Below are 21,166 nucleotides of genomic sequence, written 5' to 3'. Positions count from 1 at the left end.
AGAAATAGTACAAGGGGGGCAATAGAAGTTATTAGGGACACAGTAGAGGGGAAAGCGGGTGTCTTTAGGAGACGTAGTGCTGAGGGGCAGAAGATGTCTCAGGAGGAGCAGTTAAGGTGTAACCTGAAGAGATGGGACTTCAGTCTACGACTATTACCATTACTATATACCGACAATATTCCAGTATATTCCAATAATGTGTCACTGGTAGCATGTTATACTGCCAAACTGCTCCAACTGTTATTTACCACGTATTTCCTATGAAAACATGCAGCAACAAGGAGTACAATTACAAATTATCAATAATTAAACACAATTGATGACAACCTGACACTGAATAGTGCCTAAGTGGTGCTTGTTGAATGCTTCTAAAAAATAAAAACTTTTATTCATGTGATTATTGTGTTGTTATGATGTAATTACCGTTTTACCACAACATTTCTCTGTGGATCATTCCCTTATGGTAAAATAAAGTGCAACTGTGTCACCTCACTGATAATCACCTACGTGCTCGACCTGTCCACCCTCAGGTGTCTTGTGAGAACACAAGGTCCCATGTCGAAGACAGGCCACATAATCCAACCTCTACTGAGCTTCTATTCAGACTCCTCATTCGCTCACAATAGACCGGATCAGATTTGACATTATGTAAGCGTCTGCACTCCAAGGTACACAAAGGGTCACAATCGACAAAGATCTTACTATCTAACGGTCCCGACTCCCAAGGCAGCTATTTGTGGCTCTGTTACATAAGATTGTTTAGGCGACATTTACATACAAATGGGCCAGTGCGGTTGTCTGGCGTGTTCTCGTATTTCTCGTATACGGTGAAGAAAACGATATGGGTTTTTACAATGCTACAGCTATTGTAAGTAGTGTATCAGACTTTGTTGTGATGTGGGTCTGTTGGCCTTTTGTCCTTTTGTATCCCTCTTTCCCCATCCCTGTCCTGCTTTGCGTAGGACTGTCCATTTGTCCATTGTCCTCTTTGTCTCTCTGCATGGAGCTGGAAGAGTGTAGGCCGGTCCTGTGGTGCGTCTCACCATACATTACTTATCTATCTTATGTTGGCAGATCATTACAAATAAGAGATAAAAGTCAAGGAGAGAAAGCTAATTATTGAGATGTGTCCCTGGTGTAGTTCTGGTCTGAGGCACGGCATATGGAGCGCCCCCCCCCCCCCAGCGAAAGTATCTCACATGATTGTACTTGTGTAACCGGAGTGACAAATAAACATCTTGATCTTGATCTTGAAGGTTGGCGGGGAGGGGGGGGGGGGCAAATGCAACTAGTGTCAGTCTCTGATTTTGGGGAGGTCTGTCTACTGGCCTGACTTGTACTGGCCTGACTTCAGAGCACCCTATACGAAGCTGCTTCTCTGAGGAGCTGCCAGTCAGAGTTGAGGGTGTGCATGTGTGAGAGAGTTTGAGAAGGTTTTGTTCGCTTACTGTGTCTACATCACGTCACGTGTGCTTGATACCATTCCTTGTTCCATTCCATACAGGCCTCTTTCACACCGGCAGTTCCATATGCCGGTTCGCGTTCGCGTGCCGAAACCTCCGAACGTTGGCGCTGTCTGACGAACGAGCCCGCGTTCATACCAGTGTATCGTTCGCCAGACAGCGCCAACGTTCGGAGGTTTCGGCACGCGAACGCGAACCGGCATTCGGAACTGCCGGTGTGTAAGCCCTATCAATGAGCCACCCTCCGATTCCTGCCTCCACAAGCCACCCCGGTCTCTGGCATGAGATACTAAAGGGTGTCACATGAATAGTATTACTGTCTGTGTGTGGACTGCATCTGTAGCCTGTAGGTCGTTTCCTGGGGCCTCATTTATAGAAAGTACTTAGATCAACCTTCACCTGCGTTCATTTTACCTGCGTTGGTATTTATAGAAGGAAGCACGTATGCAATTTTAAACCATCGCAGCCCGTTTTATAAATAATGCTTACGTCCGTTTAGAAAAATGTGCTTACGTGAAAGTCAAAGATGACGTTCAAGTACTTTTTTATAAATTAGGCCCCTGGTGTAACTGCCTATCCACTGTAGTCCAAACCTGATGATATTACCATCTCCCTGTGTAGATATACTGTATAGAACAACACTTGATTGGTTGCTTCTGTCTCTCTGCTAACAACCTCTACTGAGATGTTAGGACAAGATCTGAAATGACCCCCTTTAGACAGCATGACAGACAATAATACCTGCTCTACCTGACGCATTACCATTATGGACGTTGTGTAACGACGCAACCTCCTGAACCAGGCCCTTGGAGTTCCAGTAATAGCCTTAGGCAGGGTGGTGGTGGCGGCGCTTAGGTGTGGCGGGAGTCAGACTGACAGGTCTGTTTATGTCCTTCAGCCCACATCGCGTGCCAGACCATAGTCACCAACAACTGCACCAAATCCTTCAGCATGGAATCCCTTCCACAGAAACATTAGTCACTGTTTGTGTTATTTCTTCAACGGTTACTCATCAGTTGCCTCATTGGATAGTCTGTAGAAAAATCCCCAAACAACAATGTAGAGGAATCTCACAGAGCTATTTATATGTGTGTGCGTGCTTCACTGATTTTCATAAGATGTTTTTAGATGTCGCACTCCCGATTTACAGCTTGGATTTCTACATCAAAAAGCTTCTTTTTTTTTAAGCCTGAGATCAACAAACGTGCGCTCTGATTGTATTGTAGGGTGTGCCTAAAGAATGCTTGCAGCTAATGTACTAATGACATTCAGGTAAAAGCCCTTGAAGACATTCAGATGACGTCTTGATAACTTCTTAGTCTCCCTGGGTCAAAAGAGCAGGAACAAGAGCGGGAATGTCAGTACAATTGTGCCAAGATCTGGGGGACCATTATTTGAGTTCTCAAGATTGTGTGGAAAAGAAAACCAAGACAGTCTATGTACTCACAAAACCATAGCTCAAGTTTAATTGATATCAATCCACATGAAGGCACCTCTTGAACATATTCTAAACACACACAGCCCATAAATACAGAATAAACCTGAAAAAAACATCAATGCCAGACACTTTATATCTTTATAGTTACATATTGATGACATTTTGATCTTTTTTCAACTTCTGCCAGGAAAAGCCCTAATGAAAGGCTCTTTGTAATTGGAGTTGAAATAATATTTTCCAACGCAAAAAAAAAGTCATATGCCTTTTGAAATGTCCTTATTTGTTTACTGAAGTCTGTCGTAAAGTACAAAACTCTTCCTCTCCCGTAGCGATACCGCAATAGACATAGCAGTGCCAAGCAACATTAATTACATAGACATCAATGTAACCAATTACATGCATAGTGTTTACGGAGCAGAATTTCCCACTTATAAACACGAAGCTTACTAATGGGTACGGTTAGGGAACGGATATCAACAGTGAAAAATGCCCATGGGGTTTTACCTTTGCATGTAAGCTGCTTGGTAATAGTGTGTGGTCTACAAGTGGAATTTTCATGACTGATTTTACAATCATCCCAAGTTGAAAAATAAATGCCTGACAATGCATTGACTCGAATTGCGGCTAATACTTTATCTGATCAGTTTTAAACTGGTATTTAATAAGAAAGTATAGGGTAAAATTGTTATTACAGTGTTTAAAAGTCATTGACACAAGTACCTTTGTGTAACAGTGCCAGGTAACGTAACTACCAATTACACTGGATTCACCAAGTCATGTACCACAGAGTATGCCTTGTAAGAAAAGATGTATCACCTACTCTACACTAGTTTCTCATAGTGAATACTAGTTAATAATAAACCAACTTAAACTGGGCTGTAATCGAATATTGCATTGCAAAGCACAAATAATGCATTATAAATGTGTCATAAATCATGCTGCTATGAATAGAGAATACTGACAATCGTGAAATCTGACCCTAAATGTCAAATAGTCAGGTGAGGTTGTGCTGGTCCGATTTGTGCAGATAGACATCATCTATGTTGATTTGGTGTTGAGATTTTCAGTAGGCACGGGGTAGGGAGGTCATGAGTATACCCACAGTTGCACAGAGTGACTTCTACGAATTCTACAGCTCACACAATCGTTATACACACACACACACACAACTACATAGATAACAATAAACTAGACAATATCACTTTTCACTGTCTCGTGGCGGTAGTGACACTGTGCTTTGATCCTTGGATGTTCATGCTCTGAAAGCTCACTTAACAAAACATTAACTCCATTCACATTGTTTTGGGACGGTGGTAGGGTTCTACCTTACGGAAACATTAGGAAAGAACAAGGCACCAGTCTCAACCAAAATGCTCTTTGGGGTTTTCTGAATGGACTGTAGACTCACACCCTTGTGTATCATTTTCCTTTGAACTCTTGTTGTCTTGGCAACGTGTCTGTCCGCAAAGCACCCTACTATTTTCTTTTCTTTTCGGCTGACATGCAATGGGCAGATCCATTTTATGCAGAGTGTGTCTGTTTTGTATGTTTCTAAACTCAACGAGGTCATAAAAACCCGAGAGTATGCTGCATATGATTCTTCTTTTGTGACCGGCCTCATAAAATGGCTGCCCACAGCAATCGCCAACCTCTTTGCAGTAAGTGTAAACATTTTTTTAAAGAAAACAACGTGATTTTAAAATGACTCACATTAGTCACTCCCCCCCCAATCAGACTAAAGAATAACACACACCTATAAAGGGGCAGTTTATACGTACCTACGGTATTCTGCTCACAAACTTTAATGTGTAGGTCAACATGTTGCACCTGCACTGGTTGAAAAAAAGAGTCGGTATGTCTACGAGGAATTTCAGCTATTCCAGAAGGCATATTTTCGTGCTCTCTTGAAACAGGAGAGACTGTGTCAATATTTTCTGGCTCGTACTAGTGTTTGCCTCTCAAGTGTAAAACCTTGGCTAGGAATGCCATAACTTCATGGGATTTTGAGGAACCTACAGTACACTGTACCTCCTCCTCTCTCATACTCAATATACAGCACTCTGTATGAAATAATAATCATATCCATCATCATGACTCGCAAGCGAATAGCAGAATATCATACATTTATTCTGGGAGCCTTGCCCTCTAAATTATTCAGATGAATTAATCATTGTTTGTAGTGTGTTCAGACTTCAGTAGGCGTATAATGATGGAGATCATCTCACTTAATATAATAAAAGAAATATCTGGTTTACAATATCCTATCTGATACAGTCTTAAAAACCTACTTCTACGGGAAGGCTATCCTGTCAAAACAGTTTGCAAGAGCGAATGACCTTGGCTTCAGAAAGGTGTGCCCGACCTTTCAAAAAATAAAAGAAAGCCCAATATTTCCCTCCGATGTGTCTTTTAAGGTTACAATGCTTTTGTGAGGGACCTTTTCCTCAGTTTTCTATTGTTTTTGTTGCCCTTTTGCCTCAGCGTTTGTTGTTTTGTTGGCTGTTGTTGTCAAAGGGTTTGGGCGCTGAATGGGGATCAGTTTACAAAGGACTTTGTTTTGATCTCGCTCCGTAATGTGACGGGCTTGGAATGACATGAGGTCAGCAGGCAGGAAGTCCTTTCATCGCGCCTGCCTCTTTGACTCCGACCCTCCATTGTGTACGCACGGTCACTTCACGCTTCTTGATTGAGTTCCCAGATCATCTAACGGCATTATAAGTGGCTGTGATATTCATATTATTGTTGCTGTACTTCAAAGTCAACTGTGTGTGTGTGTGTGTGTAGTATGTTAGAGAATGTAAAGGTACCAATTAGCTTAAGTAAACACCACTGCCAAAGACACACAAGCTAGGAGGAGAGGAGGAGAGGAGGAGAGGAGGATGGTAGGTTCATCTCAGGATGACATGTCACTCAACATGTCACTCAACCCAAACTGAGCCAGAACTTGGTGATATCTTCTCTATAAGAAATGGCATTTTTGGACACTCGTCCAAAAAAACCTGTTAGATTTCAAGGAACAGCGAAGAGAGGTTGTTGGAAATCAAAAGAAGAAAGGGTTCACTGATGATGATATTGGGACATCACAAAGAACGTCACTTCCTCTCCTTTTTTCCCCCTCTGGTCTGGTGCCCTTCCTATCCCTGATGACATGACTCACTAGGTCAAAGGTAGGACACAGACCAAAGACTCTCAAGAGAGGGGAGGGACACACCCTCCCTCCCTCCGTCCCGTCTCAGAATCTAAAATAGAAGCTCCGATTCACCCAGGCGCCCCCCTGACCTCAACATAACCCACCTCCCTGCATCAGACTGGACAAACACAGGGTCTAGAAAAGAAAACATCCTCCCACAAGCTGTCCCACTGCCAGCTTCCTGGGGAAAGGTAGAGCTAAGGTCCCTAGCAGAGAGTCTGAACATGAGCATGACGGTGAACAGTGAAGTTGCTCGCTAAGCGCAGAGGGTCTGTTATAGGGTCTCTAATAGTTAAGGATAGGACTTATAGGAGAATATACTGATTCTAGATAAGCCCTCTTGGGGCAACTTCACCCCAGTGGTAGGTGACTGAGGACTACTTTTCTTTGTGTCAGTTGTCTTTTTTCTTTTTTCTTATAAAGTTAGCAGAGATCGATGTGTGAGTGAAAGGGTCGCAAAACCCAGGTCATTTGCATGCCATGAGACTGTGTTAGCCAGTTGAGCTAAAGCCCATGCATTACCAGCTTTCACAGCGAGCCCAAGTCTACAGGTCTCATGTAGGGGATACTCATCGCTCAGCTCGAGGTTCACTGAACCACTGCTGTTACACACACACAACAGTGACTCAAACGGACTGTTTCAGTGTCAGCACTGTGATGATCGACATTTGTGGGAAAAGTGGAAGTATCAATCAATAACAAGATATCAACAAGGTATCCCATTGTATCTCTTATAGTTGCACTCCCTGAGCTTCCTCTATTGAAACAGGCTACCTATGATTTGCATACGCTGTACATCGTGTTTCAATGTGGAGGCGGGGAGATATATAGGCTGGGTCGACTGTGCGTGAGATTACTGTTTGTGTCTGAGCTTGTTTATGTTTCTGCGATCTGTCACCGCCTCCACGAGTCTGCCAGAGCACACTCCCTCTCATTCTCTCTCTCTCTCTCTCTCTCTCTCTCTCTCTCTCTCTCTCTCTCTCTCTCTCTCTCTCTCTCTCTCTCTCTCTCTCTCTCTCTCTCTCTCTCTCTCTCTCTCTCTCTCTCTCTCTCTCTCTCCGTATGGGTAATGATTGCGAGGCAGGCCTTAGCAGGTGTTTCAAACCAAACAACATGTAAATAATACATGATATGGCTCTTCAAATGATGACTCCTGAAACGTCGCTGTAGCCACCTGGTGTGTATCATGCAGTTATCAATGTGAATAATCTGAATTATTAATGCTGATTCATTTCATCTAGACTTAAGATTCACTGTGCACATTGTTTTGATGATCCCCCCCCAGATGTGACATGGTCTGGCATGCCAGCAATTCCAAAGTCGTGCAAATTACCAAAAAGCTTCTTTATTAAAAAAAAATATATATATATGAAAGTGCATGCAGATTGTAAGCTTTCAAATGATATCATGATATCAGGGTCATACATTGAAATCTGAAGTAGTTAGTGTTCTAAGTAGTAGTTAGTTTTCCAAATAGTGGAGAAATTCGCTCTGAATCAAAACACACTTTTTTTTTTAAAAGACGCTTTTTGGTAATTTACACAACTTGAGAATTGCCGACATCCGGACCTTTTCACCAGACCGTGTCACATTTACCAACATTCAAATAAGCATAATCTTCTTCAACTGTTTTCAGATTTCAACGTATGACACATCAAATCATTTGAAAGCTTACAACTGAAAAATGACTTTTTCACGCCCCAGACCCTGTCACCTATGACCTGATATCAGGAAGAGCTAACAGGTTTGACGAAACTGATATAAAGTAGTGAGCAACAAAGCAGTGTTTTGGAATCCTAGTCCTGGAGACCAAAGGTGTACCAGCTTTTGCCTGTTTCAAATGATCAGTTTATCTTTCCAATCAGGCGTGTTGGTATTGGACTACAACAAACGCCTGCACGCCATGAGGGTCCCCAGGACCAGAAGTGAACACGAGGCTCTCCGGGAGAGACCTCTCTATCAGATACAGTTCCCCAGACCCAGTTGGCAGGTACTGCACCGTATTGGCCTTCCTCTAGCCTGGCTTGGGCCGGATCCAGAGGAGTTATCTATCCAGCCTTATGCAGCTCTGATGTTCATCCAATCTTTTATCGCCAATGTTTATGTAGACAACAGATTGATGCCATTTTATCTGATCACGATGCTAATCTGATGACAGGGGGAATGAATCATTCAGTGGGGTGGAACGGGCACTCTCACGCACCTTATGGCTGCTGGCCGATTACGCAACACTACCCTCAGTCTGTCACAGACGGATGTCATGGTAACCAGGTTGCCTGGCTAGAGGCAGTCCCGCCAATGCAATAGCCGGTATTCCCAGAATGCAAAAACTGTAGTAGCATTATGTTGTGCTAGCAACCAAATTAGAATAAGGATTTTCTTTTTATATGATAATATAACTTATAATTATGTTAGATTATATCAAATGTGATATTATTTATGTTGTATCTGCATGCCTTTCCAGGCTATTGCTGTCTTTGTTGTGGATGTGTTGTCGTTGATTGTAGCTTGTGCTGCCTTCTCGGCCAGGTCTCCCTTGTCAAAGAGGTCTTTTCGACCTCACTGGGACTTGAAGCAATAGGAATAAGGAGTTGAAATAGGATTATGACGAGTAAGGTTGCACTACGGTCGTCATATAAACTATCTAACAATCTAAATCATTGTCATTTGCAAGTCTCAGCTCTCTGTCCTCATTGCAGGACAGGTCATTTGGAACATGACCTAACACCATGCTTGTTCTCTCACTCTATAGGCCAATGCACACGGCCCCGATTTTGTCGCACCGCCGAATTCGATTCCATTGTTTTGAATGAGACAATGCACACAGCGTGCGATGCGATATTATCGCACGACAACATTCGATTCTCCATTCACACCAATTGAAATAATTCAAAGAATTGAGAATCGAATGTTGTCGTGCGACAAAATCGCAGGCCGTGTGCATTGGCCTTATGTCTCCACAGAACCGTGGACCACGGTGACCACTGGAGAAGATCATATCACAGGCTTTGTTTACATTCTCGTCATGCTAGTCATACCGCATACCCAGAAACACACTTGAGTTTGCATGATGTAGAAAGGCCCATATATTTAAATAATGCCTCCTCAAGTGCAATACTTTCCTGATGTAGGCTATATTCCCTCTGATTTAGGAGAAAATTAGACCAAAAGAGGAGAAAAGGAAAATAACATTCAGATTTGAACCATTCAGTGTCTTTGCAGAAGAGACGGATATTGAATCCATGTCTTCCATGTGATTCAACACCAGATTAACCCACTGAGCTTAAGTCAAGACATATTCTGGCAGCTGACACCATGTTAGTGTGGCTCGCCCGACCACCTTAGGTCATCGGCAATCACTCTCGGTAGAGTATGATTGTCCTCCTGTTTGTGCGTCTGGTTTGTGGGTCTTCAGGTGGCTGTAGAGGCCGATCCTTGATCCACAGATTTTCTTGCAACGGGGGCATTTGCGGAGGTCGTCATGGTAGTTGTAGGGGCCGTTTCGCTGGTGGATCTCTCCTTTCTTTGTTGCTTTCTCTTTTCTTCTGCAGCACGGCGGTGGAGGTCCTTTTCTTGCTGTGCCGTGCCATCATAGATCATGCTGCTCCACAGAGGGTCTGTTGAGAGCCAATGTGTGTATTTTTCGGGGGGATCTGGATATACAGTCAAATTATAGGGCTGCCACGTCGTACGTGTCACTCAGCAGCTCTCCAGCAGTCTGAAATCAGCAAAGGATTACATTACCCCTCACTTTGGCCTTCACTCTCGCCAGCAGGGCAGAACCACATCAAACACCGCCAGCCTTCAGTCTGTCATGCAACCATTGCCTAACTGTAGGGTGTGTGTGTGGTGTCTATGCATGGTACAGCTGTACAGCACCACCAATGGTGGTGTACCCTTGAAGGCTGTCGAGACGGAGCACACACTGAGCCTCTGGGTTGCTAACTTCTCATTTGAATTCACTCAGTGAATTGAATATCCACCAAGAAACTATTTTGACCCACTGTCAGCATTCCATTAAAGGTTAAACTCTCCTGTTTTGTTTTCGATCAATAGATTGAATACTGGAATATGTGCCATGGATTGGTATAGCAATGATATACAGCAGTGAATTGAGTGTCATACACTGGACAGCATATATCCAAATAATGTTATCATTGGAACACTGCCTCATATCTTATCCTGCACCCGCAGCGAGCAGGTGTGCTTTCATCATAGAGACACTACCGATTGGTACACCGATATATTATGTACTGTACGCAAGTGACGGCGGCTTTGCTTTTGTTTCTGTAATCATGTGACCAAGACAACCGGCAGAGCGTAGACCCGGTTGGAGACATGAGCCCAAGACGACATCACTTCCTGCGCGGCGGCATTCCTTTGACTGACGTCCGAGATGACGCCTGTAAGATGACAGTTTGAAAAGCATAAACATAAATCATGTCAGATACTTAGGGGCTAAACCAGAGCTGGGAGGGTTTCATTCAGTCCTCAACAATCACAGGTTATTTTTAGACGCTAAGTGAAATGAAATAGAGAGCCGGGTGACAAAGCAACGGCGGTAACACTGCTCAGGTGGGAAACACGAACACACCCAGACTGAAACATCATCCCACACGCACAGGCACGCACACACAGGCACGGACGGACACACACACACACACACACAAAGGCACGCACGCACACACACACACACACAAACCAAACATACAGGCGCACACGCGCACACACACACACACACACACACACACACACAAACCAAACATACAGGTACCCACAGGCGTGTGAGCGCGCACACACACACACATACACACACACACACACACACACACACACACACACACACACACTATACACACCTATGAGCACCAAAAACAGGTAAGATGGGGGGAACCCTCTACAAACCTTACAAACCCACATCCTGGAGTACCAGAGCAGCTGTCCAGGACATACAACAAGTTGGCAACCACAAGGAACAAGTCAAGGCAACCACTCCAAATGTTCAGGCTTTTATTCTCTGGAAAATTGCATAGCAATATTTTGGCTTGACTAGCAAGTGTGTGATTGATTTTCAACAACATTGACATTTATTTAACATTTTCAGAATAAAAGTCTGAACCTTTGGTCGGTTGCCGACTTGTTTCCCTTTTCGCCAGCTGCTGTCACTTAGGGTGTTATTAGCGGGAATTCACCATCGCTAGCTATGGGGAATCTCTCTTTGAAGCTGAACTGTCAAACTGGTCAGTACGGGTGTAGTTCTGAGGAACGTCCTACACGTCACACACAAACAGAAAATGTATGACTCACCATCTGCACTTTCAAGTGTTTTATAATTAGACCTGTAGCAAATACAGGTTGTCAAACACTGTGAAGTGATTGAGGTGTGCTGGGTTTTACACGTTCGGGAGAGTTCCATTGGTTCCATTGTACCAGACGAGACTAAATCAAGCGCGGCTTATGTATTTAAAAGTATTTTCAATTGGACCTTCTGATCTTTATAATATATCATTATACAAGTCTCTGAGCTGACTGTTCTCTATCTGGTAGGAGTAGAGTCACATGTAGCCACAAGCTTCGTAGAGCTTACAGGGGGGGCAAAATGGTGATGGCCCAAAAAGGTGACACGTTTTTTTTTTTGCGGCTAACCTTAGATACCACTAGCACTAACGGTGGTCTAACAATGATGCATGTGTAAGTAGCGGCAGCCCTGACCGTAACACCTGCAGAATTACTTCGAAAACAGTTTACTGTGACTGTGTTCTCTATGCTGTCTGGAATTGTACCTAGCTCCCTGAAGCTAAAAGTTATTTCAACAGCAGCAGAGTTTTAGCAGACAGGGAGATTAGTTAGCTCGGGCATCATGTGACTTGGATGAGACTTTTGCAGATCTACACAATTCACATGGATGACCTATTTTTAGATTAAAAAACGGCTAATTTAGCAGAAAGGTGACAAGTTTGCACCCCTGGCTTAAAAAAGAAAAGCCACACAATAGGGTATATTTCTCTAACTGAACATGGAGGTCAATTAAGATATCCACAGTGACCGTGGAAACAATGTGTGGGCTATGAAGAAAGGACAGCCTGCGATGAGGTTGAAAAGGGTTTCGCATTACAGCTAAGGGTCCCGTGTGATAACACACCTACGCACATGAATCCATTCATTCATTCAATGATGTGCCATGATACCCCCCCTTTTTACACAATAAATGATCCCGTAAAAACACCCCCGTAGATGCTATATATACTGCTCTGTAAACCTATATGGCATAACTCTTTGTCAAGCATAATGTGCAATATGAATGAAACCGTACGAAATATGAGGAGAGGTAAGGTTCTAGTTTACCGGGACTGATATCACTATCTTTAGGGAGAGTGGCTAGCGTGACAGTGATACCCTAAACACAATGATGTGAACACATCGCTCTTTTTATTCCGATTATTTGGAGGGGAATGATTCCCTGAAGAATAGGACACAGCCATTACACTTTTTTGAAAAGGAACACATCTGATTCTACAAACCAAGCACTCCATGATTAGCCCCATGAGCTGAAAGAGGTGTTAGAGCCCCGTGCACAGCCAATGGGCTCCCAGACGCCTGCGCTGTACCGAGTGCTGTAACAGTCCGTGTGGTCCCACTGCAGTAGAGCGTGGCGGGGTGTTGGCTGTTTTTGGAGGAAGGAGCGAACATGCAGGCAGGGCCTGGTGGTGCAGGTGATGTTGAGCAGAGTGCTGACACGGTGGAGCTCCGCTGTAGGGCCCAGGCAGGGAGTGGAGATGGATGGGCTGCAGCAGAGAGGGTAAATCAGCCGGGGATGGCAGGTAGCAGCAGGCTTCTTCACCTGGAGGAGAGTCTGTGTACATTCATGTAGCAATAAAAGTCCCATTACTCCTGACATCATGTACAGGCCCACGCTCTCGTACGGTACGTGTTGTCTCTGTGTGTGTGCGCGCGCGTGTGTGTGTGTGTGTGTGTGTGTGTGTGTGTGTGTGTGTGCGTGCACGAGTGTGTAACACAGAGGAGCGAATAACCGTACCAACGGAAAAAAAACAGGACGCGCCGCGGACACAGGCGCACACACATACGCACGTGAGCGCATGCATGCACCCACGCGCGCCGTAGGCAAACACAAATCACACATGCTGTAAACATTCTGCAAACACAGACACACAGGCAAACACACACCAGACGCAGCAGCACATTGTGCTGAGCTCAGGCCCCAGCAGCAGATCCAGAACAGGTCTGGCAATGCATAGCCTGGAAATAAATATCGTTAAACTCAGCTGTCAGTTTGCATTTGGCTCCGCTGAGCGCACCGCCGTCCGTAAGAGCCAGGCCGTACCTCCTCCGCACGCAGTCTGCTCCTCACACTCCCCCCCCCCCCCCGCACCCTAAACACACACACACACACACACACACAAGCGCACACACGCACTCACGCACGCGCACACACGCACACACAGGTCACATACATACTTGTGCACGCACACACACATATACACAAACACACGCATATACACACACACACACACACACTGGTCACATACACACTCACACTCGCCCTCACACACACACACACACACAAACACACGCACACACACACACACACACACATACACACACACACACACACACACACACACACACACACACACACACACACACACACACAAACACTTAAATGGACCACCTGGGAGATCTGTTTATGGGAGACTGTAAGGACCACACTACCAATAGACCTAGCTTTTATTTCTGTTTAAGACCAAAAGACCTAAAAAGGCTAAATCATTTATGTCCCTAATGTAGTTTTGTCATTTGGGAAAGAAAATATAACATAAACACACAGAAAACACATACCGTACACACAGATAAAGACACACGCACACACACACACAAGGACATGCAACAGTTCAGTGGCCATATAAACAAAGGCTGTGTCTCTCGTTGCGTTCCTAAGTGACAGCTTGGTCAACGAAGATCAAAGGACAAAGTGCTTGACAACGACACCAAACAACCACTGCCGTATCTGTGTCTGAATCTGCAGCAGCAATCCCTATCATCATCCTAATCATCACGCCAGTGAACGGTGGGTGTATTAAAATCCTTCATTACGAAATGACAAGTGCCCTCCGATTGACTCCGGAGTGTTAAAAAAAAGAAAGAAGGTGTGCTCCGTTGAACCTGCGTCGGTTTCGTGCAAAGCCCGTGTTTCCAGGCCCTCACCTGAAGGGAGTTCCTCCTCCCGTTTGCACGCAGGGCCCCTTTGTTGTCGAACGGCGTGAGTTTTTTTTTCTCTCTCCCCTTTTCTCTCATTTGAAAATAACCCAAACAGGTTCTCTGTAGTAAAGGGTGATATTATCTAAGCACACTTCACCTGAAGGGGGATCCCGTCACAGTGCTTTTCTTTTTTTTTTCCTCTCTTCTTCTTTTTCTTCTCTCCCTCGTCTGCACGAAAGTGGCCCCGAGCTGAAAGCTTTTACAGGCTAAACAAGTCGAGCACCGCTGGGGCAGGCTAAGCCCTGCTGACACCTTTTAAAGACCTTTTTTTAACAGCTAACTGTAAATAGTCATTTTCCTCTGGTTAATAAAACACGCGAGGCGGCAGAGGTCAGGACCTTTTGTTTTTATAGACGCGCCTATAAATCACGGTTACACAAATGGAGGGGTCTGTTAAATTTGGGTAAGACATGTAGACATGATAGGAATTCAGATGTATGTTATGGATTCGTCGATTCATCGGTAAGTGCTCAAGTAGCTCAAAGTATAGCTCGACAACAGGTTAAGAAGACAGAAATGTTTCTTCACTAATTGAACAAGAACAGTGACACGACATTCATTGTTGAGTTACTGTAGACGTCTTGGCTTTGAGTGTCTCAACTCTGAGGAATAAGATCAGGTGGCAAGAGTTCATATCAGAACACCTATCTCTTAGATGCCACACGTTGATTCACCATGCCAGTTTCGAAACGTTTGAGGATAACACATCACACCATCACCACCTCCTGTAACTGTTTAACCCTTCAGATAACAGATTCCAATAACTGGACACAGTAGTCAGTGGGCAAAGTGCCAGAGAGTCTATGACATCAAACCTACCCAATTCCTCCACTAACAAAACGACTAAATATATGGGTACGGTCGGTAACTATCAGTGTGGAGATTTAGCACCTGACATTCCATGGCTGCCTTCCAGACACCCACTGAGACAAAGTGAGATTCATCGAGTTAAACAAACAAAGGTGAGAAGATGAGAAGACAAGGTGAGACGGTTCATCTGATTATGCACCCTCGGAGGCGAGGCTCAGGCTCTTCTTGTCGTGAAAACTGTCTTTGCATATTCGCGACACTAGCCGAGCAATATGATGATTGACAGTTGAAATACTGTACCTATTTACTTTAGTGGGTCTGTGGCAGGTCTCCCAGTTCTTCATGGTGACAAGCTCGGAGTTCAATAAACCTGCCAATCTCAGCATCATTTGCATATAGATTACATTCATTTGTACTTACTATGTATTGTAAAAGTACTGTATGTTTTCATTGTAAGCCGAAATGCCCTGGCAGCAGTAGCATTTTGCATTTGCCTTCACAGACTGTTGGTTTGAATATAATTGCTGTTGCATTGACGTTGTCCCCATCGGAGAGGGAAATAAGACAGAGTAAATGGTCCATGGATAATTAAGGGTTAACCGTCGGTCAACTTCATACCCAACACTGTTCTTCAACTGTCAACTTTGCGGCATCAGCAGCATCTGACCAGCATCATGCAAAACAGCCCACCAACCCACCAACCAACGTTTATGTAAAATGTCCTCCCAGGCTAGTTCTGTTCTGTCCCTCAGATCAAACAAGAGAAGTTCAACAAGTTCAAGTTCAATCAAACAAATGTAAAAAAAATAAAAATAATTATGGACACAACATCAATAGTACATCAGGCCATGGGAAACAAAATAAATTAGACATTGATAAGTTACCTTCTGGCAAGTTGGCAACATGGAATGACACTACCGGAGATTGCGATCAGTCAAATCGCTATAAACTGGTGATTGCGAACCTCTGACTAACCTGACTGTCGAACTATTTTGCAATGGATTATGACATCACGTAACATTAATTTATAGGGCTTTCTGTCCAGTTGCACATTTCACATTACTGTTCAATTGCAGACAAATCAATGCATCCTCTACCCCTATGCTATGGCATTGTGCATAGCAGGCGCTAAGTCAGAGGAGGAGCAGGTCCTTGCCTGTTTACGGCTTTTGAATTGTTTCTATTTTGGTTATGTGGTCTATTAGCCTCTGGGCTGAGGTACACAAGCTGCCAAACAGATGGCAACAAAAATGTATCAAGACTGTCAATTAAAACGACAAGATAGTAAGGTTATCTACAGGTGAGAATGAACTGGGTGTTCTCCTGATACCGTGTGGCAGTGGTGTTTGACAGATAACTGTCTATTCAAAAAGGATTATAATCATCACTGAATAAGGATCATCTGATGCCTGATTGTCTACTGTACTACTCCACAAAATGTGGGTCAGGGGTGAATGCATGTGTTTATAAATAGAATATGAATGAATGAATGAATGGTCTTTATTGTCATTGATATAGTACAGGTACCAAACAACGAAATTTGGGAGGGGGGGCTCCCCTGGTGCTAGGAAAAAAATAACTAAAAACAAGAAGGGAAAAGAGCTGGTTTACATAAATAAAGGCTATGTACACTATCCACTATACTATACTATACAAATATCCGATCTAGTAAGTGGGACTGTTGAATCTGTGGGGAGCACAATGTACCTGTGTTATAGGTCAGAAAATATCAGTTTATGAGTACCAATAAAACCCAATTAGAATGTTCCGGTCATGTAGATTCTCTGGCAGGATAGAGTGATAGAGTCTGATGTAATTTCTCAATGGTGTTTCTGATGAGATAGAGTGTAATGTAATTGCTGAATGGTGTTTCCTCCAAGATGGTACATCTTACATAAGATGAGGAAATTGGCATAGGATTTGCACAGGGAGAGAGCAGGCAAGTGTGTACTAAATTGTGACTGACAGGGTCTGGTGAAAAAGTCCTCAAGTAGGGCAAGGTCATTTTTTCAGTTGTTTTCCAGATTATGAAAAGCAGATTGTAAGCCTTCAAATGATGTGTCATACATTGAAATCTGAAAATAGTTGAAGAAGATTATGCTTATTTGAATGTTGGTACATCTCAAACCAAATAGCGGAGACCAAATCGCTCTGAATCAAAACACACGCAAAACAGCTGCTAATAGCTATCGGCTGAGAAGAAACATCACTATGAACTATCTAACTGCATGTTCAGCACATCACAACATGCTGATAGAACATCATGAACATGCTATAAACACATAACTACACATAATTAGATGATCACACAGTCATTGCTTTTGAACACATCCTAAAACGTACGTTTGTTTACAAGACATGTATCACTTACCCAGTAGCCAATGGGCAGACTATACAGTGAATCCAACTCACAAATGATTAGTATTTAGTGATCTTAAAACTGTTGTTTGTTATATCGAGTGGGCTCTTCAACACTTCAACTTTTGTAATAGGCCAAAAAAAAAAAAAAAGCTTTTTGCTAATTTGTGCGACTTGAGAACTGCCAACATCCGGAACGTTTTCACCAGAGCGTGTCACAAATGAAAAATTGGGTTGAGAGAAGAGGGCACTATAAACAGCTATAACCATATCACTGTTGCATTGTTGTCCTTGTTATTTAATTACAATAAATGGACTAGCGTCACCAGGGATCAGGGGCAAATCAGTTGAAAGCATGTAGGATAGACATCTTAGCTCTGATTATGGTACAAAAGCGATATGACTACAGTTACTGCCAGCAGTACAATTCTGTTATCATTAAACATAAATCATAAACTATTCTATGGACCAGTATGTGGAGTTCCAACAGCATATAGCAAAAAGGATTAAGGATTAAATTACATTTCGTATCATGTCAGACATTCACAGAATGTTTTTGGACTGGAATTGTACTTCATCAAGCTTCAAAGTGCAGTGTGACGTCCGCGGCTGGCGTGTGAATGGGTGAAGAGATGTTTATCCGATCCTTTTTCTCCACCATGGTGTTGTTAGCCGTGCTAGCCCAGCTGCTGAAGTAACCGGTGCCCTGTCAGTAACAGCTTACGCAGACCTGTCTCTCTGGCCTGGCCCTTCACACGCTAGCCCCTTCTACACCCTAGCCCCTCCACACCCTAGCCCCTCCACCAGAACTACACCGCCCAGAACCCAGATGGACCAAAAAGGAGGCGATTGATTGATCCCTTTTCTAAACTCTTCAACCGTCTCTTATCACTCGCCCTGTTATGACGCGACCACCATTCAACACTGAGGTTTGCTTTTTTGCTTTTTTTCTCTCGCGCGAGCTAAATCGTATCCCTGATCTCCCTCTCTTGTGGCAGCTTCACCTACAGTACTGCTGCTTTCTTGGCAGCGTATCTCTCCCCCTTCCCCTTTTTTTTTTCTGTCTAAACACGAAAAGAGCCAAACACTGTACTCACGCAGAGGGCTTGCACGAGATGCACCCGCCTACCCGCTGCACCACTGTGCCCTCCAGCCCCCCGCCCCCCTCCACCCCCCCCCACACTACCCACTCTCCCCCCTCTTATTCGCCTCTCCAGCTCTCCCTCCAGGTCGGGCACAAGAGGACCTGTTTTTTCCCCTGAGTTGGATTAAACCAGCAAAGGCCTTGGAACCCCACAAGACTAATTGGTTTCGGAGAAGCAACCATAAAAAGGAGAAAAAAAGAAGCCTTGTGGAATGTTGTCTCTGTCAGTCAAGTGCTTGTTATACTTTCCACCTTGTCATCTGTGCAAACTGCCATAGTCTAATACATTTATGATTTTATCATTTTTTCATAGGCCTACACTCATTCTATTAACTATAGACTGATGGTTCATGTACTGTACAATATGTGCTCTGTGTCAGTCTCCACACATCAAGATTCCAAAGGAGGTCGACGACTTCTAGAACGGCTAAACCTCCTTGGCTTTTATATATTTGTTTGTCAAAACCAGAACCCAATCAGAACCCAAGACCACACCACCCTTTCTGAATATACAATGATAATCTAACCTTTGGGCAGGCCCGGTGCTAGGGGAAAGGGAGCACATGGAATTTCTGAAGGGGCACAACTATTTCAGCAAATAAAACAAATAATCGTCATTGCAGTTGGGTGTATAATTGATCATGCAATGACATACAATGTCTTTGCATCCACTACTGTGCCGCTTTACAAAGAGAGAGCGTAACGACTTTGAATCCTTTTTTCAACGACCCTATTATACTCCCAACTATTATACGATACCAAAATATATACAGGTTATATTTAGCTGGCTAGTTCAGATTTATTTACTCAAACTATGTTGCTGACGACCTGACAATACCTTTAGCCCAGGCACCTGACCTTCATTCAGTCAGCTGCTGGCTTACGCTCATATCAGACGGACTGGCAAACGGCAACTTCAGATGAGCGTCTTTCCAGAGTCCAGCCGAAGCCAATCAAATTCGCTTTGTTTTGGGTTAAAATACATTTCAGATTTATAAAAATGATCAGAGAACAAAACTAACATTTCATCATTTAAACTGAGGGAGCATTTCCCTCAAGCTAGGGTCAGCTTTTGGGCCAAGGATACACGTTTTTTCATGTGTCCATGGTGCACTGGTATCTATTTCATCAGAGACCAGACATAATATTCCCTAGGAAAATTGTTTACGCCTCTCTGTCCATAAATAATCTGTGCAACACGCTGTCTTCACCCATCCATCACAAGCAGTGGCTTAAGGCCTGAAAGAACTTCTATCTAATTGCAGACTGAGAGAGCAGTAAATCATCTGTGTTCATTCCATTGATTGTTTGAGGGCAGAGTGAAAATGTGGCAGGAGCGCTAATCATTTCCCGCTCAACTCTTTGGCCCTTGTGTGTGAAGTATCAATGGACTCCACAATAGTATTTCTGTATGGTTACTGCTCCGTTTAAAATAGCTGAACTTTGAGAGATAAACACGATTCAACCACTATTTATTTTCACCTGTGGATAACCTTCCTCCCTTGTTATTTTTAATTGTTGGTTTTGATACATTTTTGTTCCAATCTGTTGGCAGACCATGTAGCATAGTTCTGAGGTGAGGAGATCACAACACCAAAATAGAAACTTCTTAAAGGCGGCAACAAGCAGGGACCTGTTGCCTCTCACTGTCTGCTACCTCACATCAGGGGACAGAGAGAACTTGAGCTTTGTTTACTGTAGTCTTCATATCCCGGCACTACTGTATGTCAGAGCATTTGAAAAGCTCTTGAAAGGCGATCATGGTATTACTTACAAAAACACAAAGTTGAATACTTGGCTCTAGTATAAACATACAGTTGGATTCAACACAATTATGATAAAGATCAATGCTTGAAAGGTGTTCCTTCAACCCATTGCCACAGGTTTTGGATTGCCATACAGAATCTTCAAGAAAACAGCATCTGTTTCCATACTCTACTGAAGTGGTTACCAAAGCAGATATAAAATGTGATACAAGAAGACGGGACCAATGAAACATACTATGAAGAAACATGGCATTATTACAGTGAACACATGCATGTTTGCGCGAAACCAGAAAGCTCCAGTTGGACACTGAGGTACTAAAAGGTGGTTTGAAAACAGAGCTGTCAAAACACCATAATTATTGACTGATGAAATATTATGCTAGGTTGGAATGTATTGTACAATGAGGTTTAAACACACTAGCTGTCACAAATAACACAAAGGAATGTCTGGAATCGGCATGGAATTCCGTGTCTATTTTGAGCCTTCGTGTCGATCCCTACTCAGCAAACTGTCTGAGTGAACTTAACGCTCTTGGCCACGTAATCTTCGGTGAGACATTTGAACATCTCTCAAATTATCAGCACCGTCGCACGCATATGCTTCTTTGTTTGCTGAGAGTGAGAGAGACAGAACCCTTCAGTTGAAGATATGCAGACTTACCGCATGGCAGGTAGAGATCCTTAGACGAAGTTATTTTTAGACAGGTCAGACAATTAGCT

Source organism: Nansenia antarctica (genome assembly GCF_963989245.1).
Source record: "Nansenia antarctica genome assembly, chromosome: 16".
NCBI lineage: Eukaryota > Metazoa > Chordata > Actinopteri > Argentiniformes > Microstomatidae > Nansenia > Nansenia antarctica.
The sequence above is the reverse complement of the archived record's forward strand: the minus strand, read 5'-3'. Positions refer to the sequence as shown.